Source organism: Silurus meridionalis, chromosome 16 (genome assembly GCF_014805685.1).
Source record: "Silurus meridionalis isolate SWU-2019-XX chromosome 16, ASM1480568v1, whole genome shotgun sequence".
Taxonomy (NCBI): Eukaryota; Metazoa; Chordata; class Actinopteri; order Siluriformes; family Siluridae; genus Silurus; species Silurus meridionalis.
In genome coordinates, this window is record NC_060899.1 from 5,434,139 (window position 1) to 5,451,439 (window position 17,301).

The following is a 17,301-nucleotide window of genomic DNA, read 5'->3' on the forward strand; positions in this document are numbered from 1 at the left end:
ATTTCTGTATTCTTGTATTCATGTATGTGTATTAATTTGTTGCTAAATTTGTCTATGCAATCATTCGAACGTTGTTACGAACATATGGCAATGACATTTCTCTCCATCATTCTAATAGAGAGGGACGTTCTCAAGCTCTTTTATTTGTTTTAAAACATTTAAATAAATTAGTTTCCCTGAACGCTGTGTAGAACTGAATCATTCGGTTGGAACTTTCTCTGCTTCACTCTCTTGACTATGGGACTCATCACCATAAGTTTTGAGGCCAACTACACTTGTGTCATCTCCAAACTACAGGATCTTTCCAAGCTCATTTTAGAGACATTAATTGGTGTATGGACTGAAAAGAAGGTGTCAGTGCACACAACTTTGTGGTACTGTAGGACTGAGGGTCCAGTTGTCTGACTTCTTTTCCTAGTCACAGCTGCTGTTGTCTCTCATCTGTCTGGAGATCCCTGATCCAACAGCAGATGGGACCTGGGACAGTTTGACCTGTAAGAACTCTGGCAATATGGTGTAATAAACAGAACACAATATATATATATATTTAAAGTAATTCAAGGACAGGGAGAATTCCAATTTCTTTATAATTCTTGTAAGATTTTATACTAATTGAATTGACCAAACGTACTTTGGTGCTTATGGATTTACTAGAAGAGTATTGGAATAAGACCTATGAATTAAAACAATTCTTTGTTACTTTAGTATTATCTGTCTTTTGACAGTGTTTTAAATAAAACATTGTGGTTTTTCAAACTGAGTTCTGAGTGGTCAAATTGGTCAGAAAGCTCATGCTGACCCCTGTCCACTGCCAAAAGCTTCTACCAGGAAGGTGACCATCAAAGCTTTTCCGTGGAGCAATGACAGAATGGGAGGTGTTTGATGAATCATGCTTTGTTTTGCATCATGTGAACAATCTGGTGTGTTTTGGGGGGTCAGTGAGCGGGACTTTGTTGCAAATTATTTTATTGACTTTAGTTTAATTAACATATAGTTAAACACCTATTTAAAAAAAAATAGGTGTTACCCATGTGTTTCTGAAATAATTGGACAATTGTTTATTTACTGAAACATATTTATAATGATATAGATTAAAATGTAAGTCAGTGATTCTGATATTATTTAGACCACTGGTAGAAAGGATTGTCTCTTACCATAATGCTTCTTGTGTTGTCTAGACTCGATACAGAGATGGTGAGCGGAGCCTGTGGAAGGGAAGCAATTTAAAGACTATTATTGCAGCAGCTTAAGTGTTAAAGCCCACTTATAGCATACTTTAATGACTTAAAATGATTTAATCATTTCTAGATTAAAATTATATTTAGGATAAATTCCAGTATCATTTTGGAATACACAAGAGTTTGCACTTCTCAACGTGTCCAAAGTTCTAGATTTAGATTCAAAACAGAATGATTTTTTTATTTTATTTTATTAGACAGCAGTGCAGTGTTTGATACACTGTATCGTGGTATGTGATGACTAAAATTTTATCCAAGAAATTGTTCTGAAGTGGTTTGCCCATTATTTCAGTGACTGGACATCATCTGTGAAGATTGGTCATTTCTTATCTTCTATAGCAGCAGTTACCTGTTCTGGACCCTTTGTAGATGCTTCCTGTTTATAAATAAAATATTTCCTACACATTTCCTACACAATTCTCCCATTGAAACCTGGCGAAAATTACGTTATGCAAGATACTGTATCTTTAACTGTATTACAGATATTTATTATTGCTGGTTGTCTCAAAACAGCCACTATGCATACAGTATCTATTTGGTCGTCCAGACTCCGCTCGAACTTTAGCTGAAAGGTGTTGCTGTCAAAATAATTGCTTTTATTTTTGACTCTTACATAAAATTTGACTAACAGATCAACATGGTTGTGGGAAAAAGCTATTTTCAAATACGAATTTCTGCCAAATGAAAAGATATTGATACTTTCAAATGTATTATTGCAATTCCCTCTACTTTGTTGTCTTGTCAGTCCACCCTGTCCTGTCTTTAGTTAGTTCAAGATGCAAAAAAATAAATAAAAAATGAACCCATCTCTTCTCTCTTGGTCTACTTTTGTTGGCTGCCAGTCAAGTATAAAATAGAATTCAAGATTTGTATTTATTTATTATTTATTGAAAATTTCTGAATGGCTAGACAGGCTGACCAGCTTTGATGTCTAATTGGATTAATTGGCTACTTTTAACCTTAGAAATTGTGGCTTATCATTTTTATACAGGAAATCCTCAATGTGGAAAATGTATTAACCCACTCTAAAACCTTTATTTTCCCAGTTGTTTTATGATTATTAAGATCTATAGTATGAGCTTATCTTATTTACTGCTTTTGTTTTGTACTCTTTTTTTATTCTTTAGTGTTAAAAATCTCTCATTATAAGTGCTTTTTCAATCGTTGTTGAAATTTAACCTGGAGTACAGCACTTTTGTAAACATTTGCCATTTGAAATAAAGTTGAATTCAATTGACAGATCTACCCCCAAACACACACACACACACACACACACACACATATACACACACACACACACACACACACACACAAACACAGAGAGAAAGAGAAAGAGTACGTTAGAGTGCAGAAAACAAGAGTCTAATGTTTTTTTGAAAAATACTATTTGTAATAAACTGAAAAAAATGTTGGCAGTGGGATTATCCAGTTCGTAAGAAGCTACTGTACTCACATCAAATCATCTGTAAACATTTGAATGTGACTGAAATGTGATTTTTTTTTTTTTTTTTTTTTAATAATGGGCATTTATTTGAGATTTACTAAGTGGATTTCAGTGGGTTTTATTTTGCAGTTTATACTATTATACTAAAAATATGCTGAAAAAGAGGCTTCAGAGGTGTGAGTTTCCATGTCTATTTGCTCACTATAAAAAGATACAGGTTTGTAGGGGGAGAGAGCTAGCCTTACACTTAGATTTGGATTTTTGTGCCAATCTAATTGTATAAATATTGACATAGGACACAAGAGAAAGCATTAAATGTTCTCACATATACAAAACACTTCTTAATCTCAGGTATGTGTTCAGTTCTGTTTGTCTGCATATTTTTTTCTCCCCAAAACCTGCTGGTAATTTGATTGATTTTAGTGATGGAGATTTCAGTGAAAAACCTGTTCATGGCAATTGCAGCCCTAAGCCACCAAAGCAAATCTGCAGGAGAGTAGGGAGTGTTATGAATATTTATTGATGTTTAATGACAGTAGCTGAAAGAAGAAAAAAAATGTGTGTGATGGCCAGGTGTCCACAAAACCTTGGCCACATAATTTATTTACAAATGAAGATCTACTTAGAAAGAAGGTTGTGTCTGGCATAGCATATGCATGCGACACTACATGATGTAATCTTTCTGACAGTATCTTTTCTATTATGCTCAGGTTAGTTTCAAAGCTTCTCCTCTAAAATGTAGGTAATATGCATACACAGTATGTGTACAAATTTGGATTTCCTGTAGATGAATCTTAAATAAATAAAGTTTTTGGTTATACATTTTTTTCCTAATTAATTAACACAGTAAAAGAAATGATCCCTTTTATTTGTTAAATATACAAAACAGAACAGTGAAATTCTTTCTTCATATATCTTAGGAATCTGGGGTCAAAGCGCAGGGTCAGCCATGATGCAGCACCCCGGAGCAGAAAGGGTTAAGGGCCTTGCTCAAGGGCCCAAGAGTGGCAGCTTGTCAGTGATGAGGTTTGAGCCCCTAACCATCCAATCAGTAACATAGAGTTTTAACTGTTGAGCTACTACTTCCCATATTGACCTTTTTCATTAGTCTTTTTACTAATCAACATGCAATCCCGATTAGTAAGATTAAGATCTGGCTTGTTTTCAGGTAGATGATAGAGAGTTTTTTTTTTCCTTCATGTGGGAAGATATTTTACCTGAGTATCATTAATCTTGCAATACTGACTGCAGTAATGTTGGTCTTTATGCCATAGCCAGTGAGTTTGTGTTGATTGAACAACAAAGGAAAAGATAATAATTCAGGATGATAACTTCATAAAATTCTCTTCATGTACTCTGTTTATGCAGATTCCTGATTCAAACATTTGTATTGCTTGATAAAATATGTTTTCTGGAGGATAGTTAAAAATGACTTGGCCATGTGTTATAACCAAACTAAAAACTTCACCATTTGTTATCACCAGTGGCACGCTGTGCATTTCACACCTAGGCTTTCAGTGGTGTCCTGCCCTGATCAATTCACCTCTTCGTAATATCATGATGATGCCACGACTATAGAAAACATCAATATGATATAGAAACGCAGTATAACCGAGTGCTGCATCAAGAATAAAGGCCACTACTGAAGAAGTAACCCAAATAACACAATTCAACAAGTCTCCTTTTACTGCAGCTACAGCTGCTTCCCATATATCATCTCTAGCAGAAGCATCAATATTAACCTCATTAACTTTGTGTATTTTATCTGTGCATTACTGTTTTCCTGTGGATTTTAAATTAATGATAATTGTGTTTTATTGTGCAAATTCGAAAGGAAAGAAAACACAAAAGATTAAGTGGTTCATGAAAAAGCTTTAAGAACTGTTTGAAGTGTTTTGGCTGATCTTTCCCCATGAAGTTTATTTTTTAATGCTTCTCCTTGGTCAGTCATTGTGGAATGAAAAAACAGCTATTAATAATTAGACAAATATATTTGAGCTTTTGCAGTTTGCTACAGTTTCAGTTTGCTGGCTCTGACTAGTACGCGCTCTGACCATCCAATCAAAGAACGTGAAAATGCAGACACTACTGTACACCTGCTTGATGGCCCCAGTGCCGTCAGCTTGAAATCTGATTAGTTATTGCAACAGCCTTCAGGCTGCATGTACTTTACGCTATAGGCACCTGCACTTTTGATTCTTAAGGCCTTTTGATTCCTTTGACACTGTCAAACATAAACAGACATTCCTAGAAGCAGTGAACCCATGAGAAAAGCTATGAAATAAAGAGAATAGGGCTGTCCTTGACTAAGGATTTACATAGTCAATTCAGATTTGTCAAGTCATGCCTATAGTCAACAGATAGTCGAATCATGTTTGTGTGTATGGGTGTGTTTGGCCGGCAGGGGCACTAAGTACAGCGCAACATCTATGCACTGAAAAACAGTTAAACATTAATTTACAGATTTAAATTAGAAAAGAATATACCTTTACAGAATATTTTTCTGTGTCAGTCACAGATCATTGAAAGTGAAACTTAAATATGTCACAGGGGCAGATGGATTTATTTACAGACGTACAAATATTTATTAAAAACTTCTTTATTTTCCCATATTTTATTTACAACATTATCATAATAGGCTGTATATTTATTTAATGGGGAAAAAAAACTTAAATCAGACATTGAGCACCCGCATATAACCAAAATGGCATAATCCTTGTTTCATAACACCTCTGTAAAGATTCGACTGTGAGAATGTTAGTGGAATCAGGCTCCTCCTCCCGAATCTTCGATAGCATTGAATCTTAGACTATTTGGGATCACTCCTAGAAGAAAATTATTCTATTGGGGAAAAAAGAATTCATAAATTATTCATTATTCATTAACAAAAATATAGTAAAACGGATGTCAGGGATTTTGCAGGCCTTGCTAGCCCAGACGGCCTGCCCCTGGTTACCACTATATAGCTTACATTTTTTAAAAGCATGGTGTAAAGGTTCTCATCAAGAGAGCTTCATTATAATCTAGTCGATGGTATGAACTTCCTTCGTTTTTGCAATGAGAAAGAAGCAAGCAATTTATTCAGCAGAAACCTGAATACATTTCCACAGATTTGTTGAGCATAATCTTGCAAGGACTTCAACACAAAGTCTGTGTTATGTAAATTAAGGTGTATCATGAAGCTGCTGCTGGGTGTCGTGTGTTATTGTGTAGATGATTGAAGCTCTCTGCTGCTACATGCCCCTAGATGGCATTTGGAAACCATTCCGCTGTTATTGTAAAAGCTTCCAGAGGACATTTAAGGTTTATGCTGCCTTCGTTTTGTGTTTAGACAAGAACACTATGAGCAAAAAAATATATCTATAAATGTCAGCCCCTCTCAAACTAGCAGCATACTGAGTAAGTAAATGACTAATGCATAGAAAGAGACATTTTCTGAACAGTCATATTTTATAGTAATAGATGGTGTGCAATTCTAATTAGAAGAATGCACACTGTATAAAGCATTTGTGACATTTGGTTAATTTACTATACCCACAATAGCAAATATTTGCTGATTTGTACAGTCTGGTGTTTTGCTAGAGCTTGAACATTGAAGCATGCATACATTTTAAAACTACATATCTCTCTTACACACACACACACGCACACACACACACACACACACACACACACAAAAAAACAAACAAACAATGCAGTGGCCTTTGTGCCATAATTACCACTGATCATTTAAAAGCCATTTGTCATGGAGAATAAAGACAGCAATTAGAGTTGTGGATAAACACATGTGGCATACACATAATACCGTACTACTTTCACAATATCTTTTATATAATTCTCTCTGATATGAAGTCTGATCCGTAGTCCTAATGTAGGTATCTAGGCTTCTTTTAATAACCTGCTGACAAACAGAGCACACATTTTATTTTTTTAAGATTTCCTATTGCATATGAAGCAGTTGATGCTAAAATTTTCCACATTGGTACTCAGACAGAACAATAACTTTGCAGGGGATTATCTGGGGTTAGCATTCCACAGGGACAGGGATAGGTGTTTTGATCAAGACGAATTATCATCAAGTCAAGTCAAGAAGCTTTTATTGTCATTTCAACCTGATATAGCTGATGCTATACACAGTGAAGTAAGAAAATGTTCCTCCATAACAGAACATCTTAGCTCTCTTCACAGAAGTTTCTTAGGAATCTGCTCATCTCCTGGTTTACCTGACCAACTTGCCCTTTTGTTTGTATTTCGACAGCATAATGGTAGACTGACCATAAATCCCAGCTTTTTTATGAAGTTGGTCCATACACATAACCTGAAATGAGTGCCCCTGTCAGGTACAATGACCACAGGGATGCTGAAGTATCAGAACACATGACTGTTTTTAAGGCAGTTGGGTAGAGGAATCAGGCACAAGGTCTTGAAGAACAGATAGTATTGATAGTGATACTGAGTGGGGAAAATAAAAAAAAGGGTGTCAGCCCCTCTAATGACACTTTTCGTGCCAGTAACTATGATTGCCAGTTTTGTAATTGCTTTTGGCAGGTAAAAAGGCAAATGCCACCAAGTAGTGTTTAGGTTTCTTTCTAAACCATCAAGGCATTGCCCCCCAGTCCTGGTGTGAAAACAACTGTCACATTTTGCTTTGGCTTAAAAAATGTAACTTTATGTAAGACATTTGCAGCCCCATTATATTATATTATATTATATTATATTATATTATATTATATTATATTATATTATATTATATTATATTATATTATATTATATTATATTATATTATATTATATTATATTATTTAAATCATCTAGAGAAATCATAAGAAATAATAAGAAGAAATAATAAGAATCAGTATTCTGAGCGCTCAGCCACTATCCTGTTTTCTTTCTCCCCAGTCATAGAAGGGACATTTTGCCTTTTGTTGCCTTTTAAGGTCTTCTCTCATTCCATTGTCTGTCCTACTGATATAAACACAGCTGTCACTGCCTGACACTATCGTCATTAAGCTCCTAATTACTCTTACTATATTCAATACAGTCTTTTGAGATTCCAGTAAAAAAAAAAAAACATCTTATTTAGCTGAATGCACTTGTGAGCTGGTTGCATTAAGAACCAAATTAGAAATACTAGAAATCCTATCTGGCGTTTTGCCTCAGTTTTATTTTACGGTAAGCATCATGATAAACCCTATATAATTACACTGCTTATGCTAAGAAAATTAGATGGAGACTATTATGATATGATTTTAATTTAAGAACACATAATGTACACACAAGAACACAAAATCAAATAAATATTAAATATTGTCAAATCCTTGTGTTTATCTACATGAAATAAAATGATTTTATTCACTATTTTACTGCATCTGGTATTACCACTTTTAACTGTCAGGCTTGCTGCTATAATGTCTCCTGGTTCTGATTCCTGTATTGGTTAATTATTTTATGCCTATGTCTTTAGTCCGGAAATGTACTCTGATTGTACTTTGCCTGACTACTGCTTGTACCCTAAGTTTGACTTTGCATTAGGGTTTGGATTTGTTGAAGTGAGACTCTTAACCTACAACTGTCAATGCCCCCTGACTTTCTGCTCTCACTGGATACAATGTACAAATGGATAATGTTCCTGTTTATAAAAGAACTTGGACAAACCATTAACTTCAGAGATAATTTTGGGCTTAAACAACATGTAAATGAAAAATACATACATTTAAAAACAGGCTATAGTTAGTGTATATACCATATAACTGGTTAACATTGGTGGCCTGTATTGCTGGAATGTGTAAAAAAGCCACTTTTTACCTGAGTGAAAAAAATTCAATGACTAACATTATGAAATTAAAGGGAACATAAAGATTTTTGTTTGAATTAAATGTCAGAATTGATTTTTCTGCCTTTTTCTGCCATTGTGTCAGAATTTACAGGCCAGAGAACACATTACAAGACAGATGTGTAAACTGACTAAACGCTTCCATAAATCACTGTTTAAAAACCCAACTTATCAGAAAGTTGCTTTATTTATCAAGATGGACAAATCACAAAAGCCTAGCATTTGCACCTAGCATGCTACAATTCATTAATTATCGAATGTACCTTTTGTCCTGTAAACCATTCAGATTTACACCAATATTCTTATCTCACAAAAATGAATACACGCCACACATTTCAGCAACCATTTTAGTATTTCTTCTCAAGGGACAATACTATAGAAATAAAAATTGGATAAATTTTAAAGTAGTCATTGTGCATCTTGTATAGCAGTATAGATTTACTGTCTGCTAAAAAATAACTTAACATACAGCCATTACTGCGAAATAGCTGGCAACAAAAGTGAGTACACCCTAAGTGAACATGTCAAAACTATGTGTAAAGTATCAGTATTTTGTGTGAGCACCACTATTATCTAGCACTGCCTTAAACCTCCTGGGCAAGGAATTCACCAGAGCTGCACAGGTTGTTGATGGGATCCTTCTTCACTTCTACATAATGCCCCACAGTTGCCCCATAGTGTGTTTGGGATCATTATCATGTTGAAAAACGGCCCAGTTTCTGAAGGATGGGCATCATGTTCTGCTTCAGAATTTCACAGTACATGTTGGAATCCATGGTTCGCTCTCTGCCCCTTTCTCTTTTTCACACAAATATGTGCACAACATGCTTTTTGCAATCATTTAGCTCATTGCTGGTTTGGAAAAAATAGGATATGTGTATTTGAACTGCATAAAAACTCTACTGATGAAGCATCTAGAATTAAGGATATTAAATGTTATTGTCATTTTACATCCATTGAGCATTTTTGAAATAAAACAGGAGTTAAACACATCCACAAACGTAATCACTCTATTTTAATCAGTAGTACTTTTGTCTTATAATTATGAATGAACAAAAGTATAAAGGGTGTAAGAGCAATGCTAAGCTGTCTGAACATTAGAATTACATCGAATTACATAATACTTGCTCTCCTGAATCTTATTTTATTTTTACATCAAAGGCAGTATATGCATGCAAACATTCATTAAAATCCACTTCAGACCCTTTGCTAATGCACCTGTGTGGGATGCCCAAATTGCCAAGACTCCCAGGGCCACAGATACTTTCACCACAGCCTACGCACCACTTATACCTGGTACAGTAAGTGGCTTCTCAAAGTTGTGACTAATCGCTCTATTTAAGTTCAGTTCTTTTAGTCTTTTCTACTTCTTTGTAAACCTGCATGTGGCTTTTATTAAAACTGTCACATCTCAGCCACTAACACTTTAATTACTCTTTTAGAATAGATCAGTTATTGTATTTATGATCATATTCCCGGATTCCTAATGATCATATTTGAGTGTGATGCAAGAATGGATTTGCATAATATGCATTCAATGTCCACTTTAATAGGAACACCTTTACACCTGCATATTTATGCAGTTATCCAGTAAGAAAAGCATGTGCCAGTTGCACATAACATCAAATCGATAGGCTGGTTTAAGTATTTTGAAAACAGCTGATCTCCTAGGATTTTCACACACAACGTTCTGTAGAGTTCACACAGAATGAAAAAAAAAACCATTCAGTCAGTTATAGTTCTGTGAGTGAAAATTCCTTATTGATAAGAGATGTGGAAGAGCTGCCAGGAAGAATGTAATAAGTCATATAATCACAGTACAATTGTACTGAGCAGAAAAGTTTTAGAATGTACTTCTATATGTGGTTCTTTTCCAAACTGTTACCACAAAGCTGTAAGCACTCAATTCTACAGGACGTCTTTAGATGCAGTATAATACAATTTTGCATTCCCTTGAACATGGAAACCCAAACCTGTTCCAGCATGGCACTGCACCTGTGCATAAAGTGAGCTCCTTGAAGATCTGCTTTACATGCTTTGGAGAGGAAGATCTTGAGTGGCCTGCTATATAGCTCTGATCTCATTCCTACTGAACACCTTTGGGATGAATTAGAAAGCTGACTGCACCCGAGGCCTCCTTTCCTTCATCAGTACCTGCCTTTCATAATACTTTTGTAGCTGATGAACACAAATATCCATAAGCACACTCCAAAATCTAGTGGAACATCTTCCCAGAAGAGTGGAAATTATTATAGGAGCAAATTGGGACTATATGTGGAAAGCAATGCTCAAAATATCATACTTTTAAACAGGTGACCCAATATTTTTCGAAATATAGTGTATTTTTGCCAGTTGAAGTATAAACTAAATATAATGTACAATTTCAATTTATATTTACTAAACAAAAATTAGTTTCATTGAACACTATTGCAGTTATTGCAGGTATTTTGTGTGTGCACTGATTTCTCTTCAATATGTATTCTGTCATGTCTACTGAACATAATTAAAATATTGTGCAGTATAAATTCACATGGTGCAGATTATAAATTATTTTCCTGTCAAATATGTCATAATCAGCTCAAAGGTCCAGTGTCAGAGTTATGCAGATGTATCATGTTTCAACATTTTCAACCTTTCTGTTTATTTTGATTCAGTTTTATTTTTCACCATCCTGCCTTCCTGAATTGCAGTGTATCTACAGCAAGTGGGGGTGGATTAAAGCCTTGAAGCAAGTGGCAGAACTTAGCTATCCGAACAATAGACTCTTTTATCTGTTAGTACTTCAGAGAAGTACTACCACTACCTAAAGGCCAGCACAGAAAGAATGGTTCAGAAGAGTTTCTTTTCAGAGGCATTTCGGGTCCTCAATCAAAACACGTAGCACTAGAGGGTGGACATGTTGCACAAGAAGTTCAATGTCAATTCTTTATAATGTTATTTTCTTTGCCACATTCAATAACAGCATTTCATGTTGTACTCTGCATATTTGTGTTTATTTTAATTTGAATATTGCTCTGCCAATTGTAAATACAAAGTAAACCTGCTAATGTTAATGCAAGAAAATGGTGACTTGAAATCACTATATGATGGTAAATGTTGTAAGTTTTATGTGTATTTTTTATTTATTTATATATGTGCAAGAACATATTTTGTAAAGTAAGAACATTTTTGATAGAGTAATTAATTCATATTTATCAAGCACTTTATCCTGATTTGGATAGTAGATACTATACCTGTCTTTGGCACACTGGGCAATGTTTATGCAATGCTACCTTATATGCTCATGTAATATGTATAAATATATTTGCTCATTTTCTGCTATCAAACATCGAAAAATAGAAAGAACATTTTTTAAAGATTCAACCCAAATTGCATTATACCAGTTAGCTATGTTTAAACAGCATTCCATTTTGAATTATTTCAAATAGTGTAAAACATAAATAGTGTAAACGTCTGTAAAATAAGTATTTTATGATATTTTATAGGCTCAGAATAGAATAGTTTAATGGATTCCATTGTTATTGAAAAACACCAACTACGCTCACTTTTACAATTAGAAAAGACTAATCAATCAATAGATGTGTATTATTTTTCATTCCATTTCATGACAAACAAGTCTCCTGTTAAAATGTGAAGGCAAAATGTCAGACATACAAAATGCCATTGATTTCCTATTTTATTTTAAATGTAACCTTTACAGTGTGATGTTTCAGTAAACCCTACATCTGACAAGAAACCATGTAAAACTGCATTTTGTATCCGTCAGTCTTTATTGTAGAATTGTATCATTAGCTAAATATGTAAATATATTATACTGTCATGTGAAAATGGATTATTTTATGTCAGGACATCTGGGCTTTAGCAGGACTTAAAATTAGGTAAATACAGCTTCAGATGAACAACAACACAAGAATAGTACACCATGTAATGATTTATTTGACATTTATTTTACATTTTAAATAAACCCAAAATGGATAATCCATGTGTGAAAATCTAACTACACCCTTAATTCTTCTATAAAATTAAGAGTGCTGGTACAGGTGCTGCTAATTAAATGCTTTATTAATTGATAATCATCACAACAAATGGTCTGGGGCATTCAGGCGTGTGTTAACACAACACCAAGCCGTGATCTTAGAAAGGCAATCTGGGAAAGGTTATAAGGCCATTTTCAAACGATATAAAATTGAGCATTCTACAGTAAGATTATCATTCACAATAGCAAAACATTTAAGACAATTACCAATCTTTCCATGAGTCGATGTCCCAGAAAATTCACTCCAAGGTCAGACTACACAATGCCCAAAGACATTACAAAAACCCAAGAGTTATATCACTACCGGCTTCAGTTAGCATGTTAAATGTTAAAGTTCATGACAGTACAATTAGAAAAAGACTGAACCAGTATGGGTTGTTTGGATGGGTTGCCAAGAAAAAGCCTATTTTCTCAAACAAAAATATGGCAGCATGTCTGAGGTTTGCAAAGTTTGCATCTGAACAAACCAGAAGACTTCTGAAAAACACAGCATATTAGAACAAACACCTACTGTCCAAATACCAACAAATACCAACTGTCAAATGACAGTTGTTTTGCAGCCACAGGACCTGGGCAAGTCAAAGTCAAGTGTCAAATATTGTGCCGAAATTGGGTCATGTGCCGAAATTGGGTCATGCAAAAAAAAAAAAAACAACGATCACAAGTACACCAGGAAAATCTACAGCAGAATTGCTTAAAATGAACAGAATCAAGTTGTTGGAATGGCCGGTGAAAAAGTCCTAACCCAACTAAAATGTCATGTCAAGACCTGACGATTGCTGTGAATAAACAAACAGTCACAATCTTTAATGAACTGTAACAATGTTTTAAAGAAGAATGAGTCAGAATTCCTCCACAGTGATGTGAGAGACTGATAAAGTCATTTAGAACATGATTACTTCAAGTTATTGTTGCTTAAGGTGGTTCTGCAAGCATCATTATGTATCATAAGTGTTCATTTCTTTATTTCGGCTTGATTTTTATTTAAAAAAATACAATGTAATATATTTATCTGAGGTTGTATTTACCTAATTTAAGACATACTAAGGACCAGGTGATTTTTTTAAAACCAGAATTTTAGAGAGTGTACTTTTTTTGTCCATAAAAGTATGTAATTAAGTTTTTGAAAAAATATACTACATTTTATTGGTTTCATGGCAGATTAGCTTTGGGGAAAAACATAGTTTTCTTTCATTCTGAAAAATATGCAAGATATTGCAATCATTTTCACATAGCAATGTCATGCACCATGTAGGTGAAGAATAAGGCATATACTAGAATGTGTTGATGAAAGCAGAGAATGAAAGTATTGTCTCAATGTTTTATACATAATTAATAAATAAATAAATTGTAGAGGGTGTAGGGGTTTCACGGAAGGTAACCAATGCTTACTATGAGTTACCGATTACTATAAGTTTCAACTTATTGAACTTGCTTGTTATGCTAGATCACCCAATAGGCTCTGTCTCCATCAGCAGCAATGTATGCTGGGAAATATCAGCTAGTATATCCGGCCACGTTGCTCTCTCCACGTTGAAAACAGTTTCCATGGAAACAGAGGCACAGAGGGATGGAAAGGGAGCCGAAAGCGATTGTGCTTTGGTTTAGTTATTTGAGAGGGTCATCCATGGGTGGCAGTGTTGAATTATGAATCAGTGATCTATCATTGGCCTTTTCAAAAGAACTGATTGGAATATCCTGGAGGGAAAACTATATATTTGAGGGTAAAAATATACGGTTATAGCCTTCAGATGACTGGGTAAATAGCTGCTTATGTTCCAAGGGATATGATGTTAAATCAATGTATGCTTATCAAAATAAGTGGGTTTTATTTTATTTGTTTAATCCTTTGTTGACAGTTGATGTTCTGTATGACACCAAAAAAAAAAAAAAAGGCGAATTATTTACAGTTTATTGAGACTTGAATTCAGTAAATGTTGCACAATGGAAAACCCAGTGACGTATAAAGTGGGTAAATGTGTTTTCTTTACTTCTGCTATATTTAGCTACTTATTTGCACATCATCTTAGCATTTTCACACATAGAAATTAAGACTGCATAAATAAAATGAGTTTGTATGAATTCAGTGTATACAAACAACACCCTGACAAGCTCCTGGCAAATGTGTGAAGCTTGTGGCTTAAACCTGTTAAAATGTTCAAACTGAGCTTGCTGTCACCTCAAATAGAAAGTAGGTTCAACTTTTATTTTTCCTGCATACTTCTATTCTGAATATCAATTACACTCATGGCCAGTATGCTGGGAAATATCAGCTAGTATATCCGGCCACGTTGCTCTCTCCACGTTGAAAACAGTTTCCATGGAAACAGAGGCACAGAGGGATGGAAAGGAAGCCGAAAGCGATTGTGCTTTGGTTTAGTTATTTGAGAGGGTCATCCATGGGTGGCAGTGTTGAATTATGAATCAGTGATCTATCATTGGCCTTTTCAAAAGAACTGATTGGAATATCCTGGAGGGAAAACTATATATTTGAGGGTAAAAATATACGGTTATAGCCTTCAGATGACTGGGTAAATAGCTGCTTATGTTCCAAGGGATATGATGTTAAATCAATGTATGCTTATCAAAATAAGTGGGTTTTATTTTATTTGTTTAATCCTTTGTTGACAGTTGATGTTCTGTATGACACCAAAAAAAAAAAAAAAAAAAGGCGAATTATTTACAGTTTATTGAGACTTGAATTCAGTAAATGTTGCACAATGGAAAACCCAGTGACGTATAAAGTGGGTAAATGTGTTTTCTTTACTTCTGCTATATTTAGCTACTTATTTGCACATCATCTTAGCATTTTCACACATAGAAATTAAGACTGCATAAATAAAATGAGTTTGTATGAATTCAGTGTATACAAACAACACCCTGACAAGCTCCTGGCAAATGTGTGAAGCTTGTGGCTTAAACCTGTTAAAATGTTCAAACTGAGCTTGCTGTCACCTCAAATAGAAAGTAGGTTCAACTTTTATTTTTCCTGCATACTTCTATTCTGAATATCAATTACACTCATGGCCAGTAAGCTGTTAATAAAGTATTGTTGTCATCCTGCACTTTTCTCTGGGTTGAAAGACTACATTCACAGCTGAAAAATTCTAATTCTGTGTGTGTGTGTGTGTGTGTGTGTGTGTGTGTGTGTGTGTGTGTGTGTGTGTGTGTGTGTGTGTGTGTGTATATGTGTGTGAGGGAGAAAGAGAGAGAGAAAGAGAGAGAGAGCAAGTGAGAGAGAGAGACTACATGACTGCATTAAAATAGTATATATGCATATATAAGCATAACCTGAGTATGTGGCCTTTTTCTATAACAGAACCCTCTCAGCACCATACTGTCTTTTTAACACATGAGGTGTATACTAACGGATAAACAGAAATACCGTTAAGATACCTCAACAAATGCCTCATTCATAGCATGAGTGAGCCTGAGTCGTTACCTGTGTCTTTACATGCAGATCCACACAATCTGTTGAGTCAATATTGTTACAAATTTTATTTTCCTGGCCTTTATTTTCATTTTCTCCTTTTACTCTTTGTTGTTTGTTCATAGCTTTAAGAAAATCTATATTGTTCTTTGTTGCAATGCTGAGGTTAATCCAGGAGAATTTGGCAAATCAGTCATTTATTTTTTACATTTTGCACATGTGCAGTCACATTGTGACATATGATACAGTTTTGCAATAAATACCACTATTATACACCCATATTTTCTTTTCTTCTACTCACCTCATACATCAGAGCAAATGTAAACCATTTGTAGCTATTTGCTAAACAGCTTGAATGAATGAGATGAAACTGATAAGTAAAAAGCTCATGTCCTTTTACAGAGCCCTTCTTATTTCTCTGGAAATAGTGTTAGATAGCAAACTAGCAGTGCATTTGGTACCTGGGCTTTCAGTGGAGACTTACCCGACGTAATCCTCCTCTTAATACCACCACTATCACATCAAGATTATAAAACCCATTGATACTGTACAAAAACACAATATCACAACGAGCATCATTGCAGAGAGAGAGAGGCATTTCACATATGGAGGTTGAATATCATTTTACTAAAGCATGAAACCCAGTTAAGACAACTCCAAACCTCTACACTACCATGGCAACTGTGCCACCTACATCATCGGGAGCAGTTTAGAATCATTATTTGTCTAATAACATGACAAAAACATAAAAAATGTAAATAAAATACAACCTACTCACCAGAGATACATACTTATAATTTGCTCCACTCCTCAGAGGCTGTAAGCCAGTGGTACCGCTCAAATTCACTGGTCTAGAAGTGGAGAACAAACCCTTTCCTGAGGCAAGCTAGCTGTGGGTGGCCGACCTCTCCTCACGATGTGTAGCTTTTCTAAAAAAATTATTTTTAAGTATGTCCCAGACCCCTGAAAACTAGTAATTCTTCATCATCTGAGTAGCTTGAGGATGCAATGTCTACACCATGTCTAAGACACTCTTCTAAACTGACAGTGCCTTAGAAGTTGAATCGACATCTGGCTTCATTAATGATAATGATAAAATCAGGACAGTCCCTGGTTGCCTTACATGCACTACTGACAGGCTCTTAACTACCCATTGTTGCCATTCTTAAAATAATGTCCCAAGTAGGATTTGAAGGTGCTAGGCAACCGATAGCACTGAGCTCATTATGCAACAGTACAAGGATTTTATTGAAAGCTTTAAAAGGGGATATTGCACCAACAGTTTACATCACATGACTGGCATTCTCAGAAAACAAAGTAC

General features: G+C 34.9%; 1 long non-coding RNA gene across 1 annotated transcript; it reads right to left on the bottom strand.

Annotated features, from left to right (window-relative positions):
* Positions 1–17: 17 nt before the first annotated feature.
* On the bottom strand, positions 18–16,805 carry LOC124399016. The gene is made up of 3 exons (XR_006928159.1): positions 16,759–16,805; positions 1,155–1,205; positions 18–477 (listed from the first exon to the last, which is right to left on the bottom strand). It is a non-coding gene; the product is annotated as an uncharacterized LOC124399016 (long non-coding RNA).
* Between the last annotated feature and the right edge of the window lie 496 nt (positions 16,806–17,301).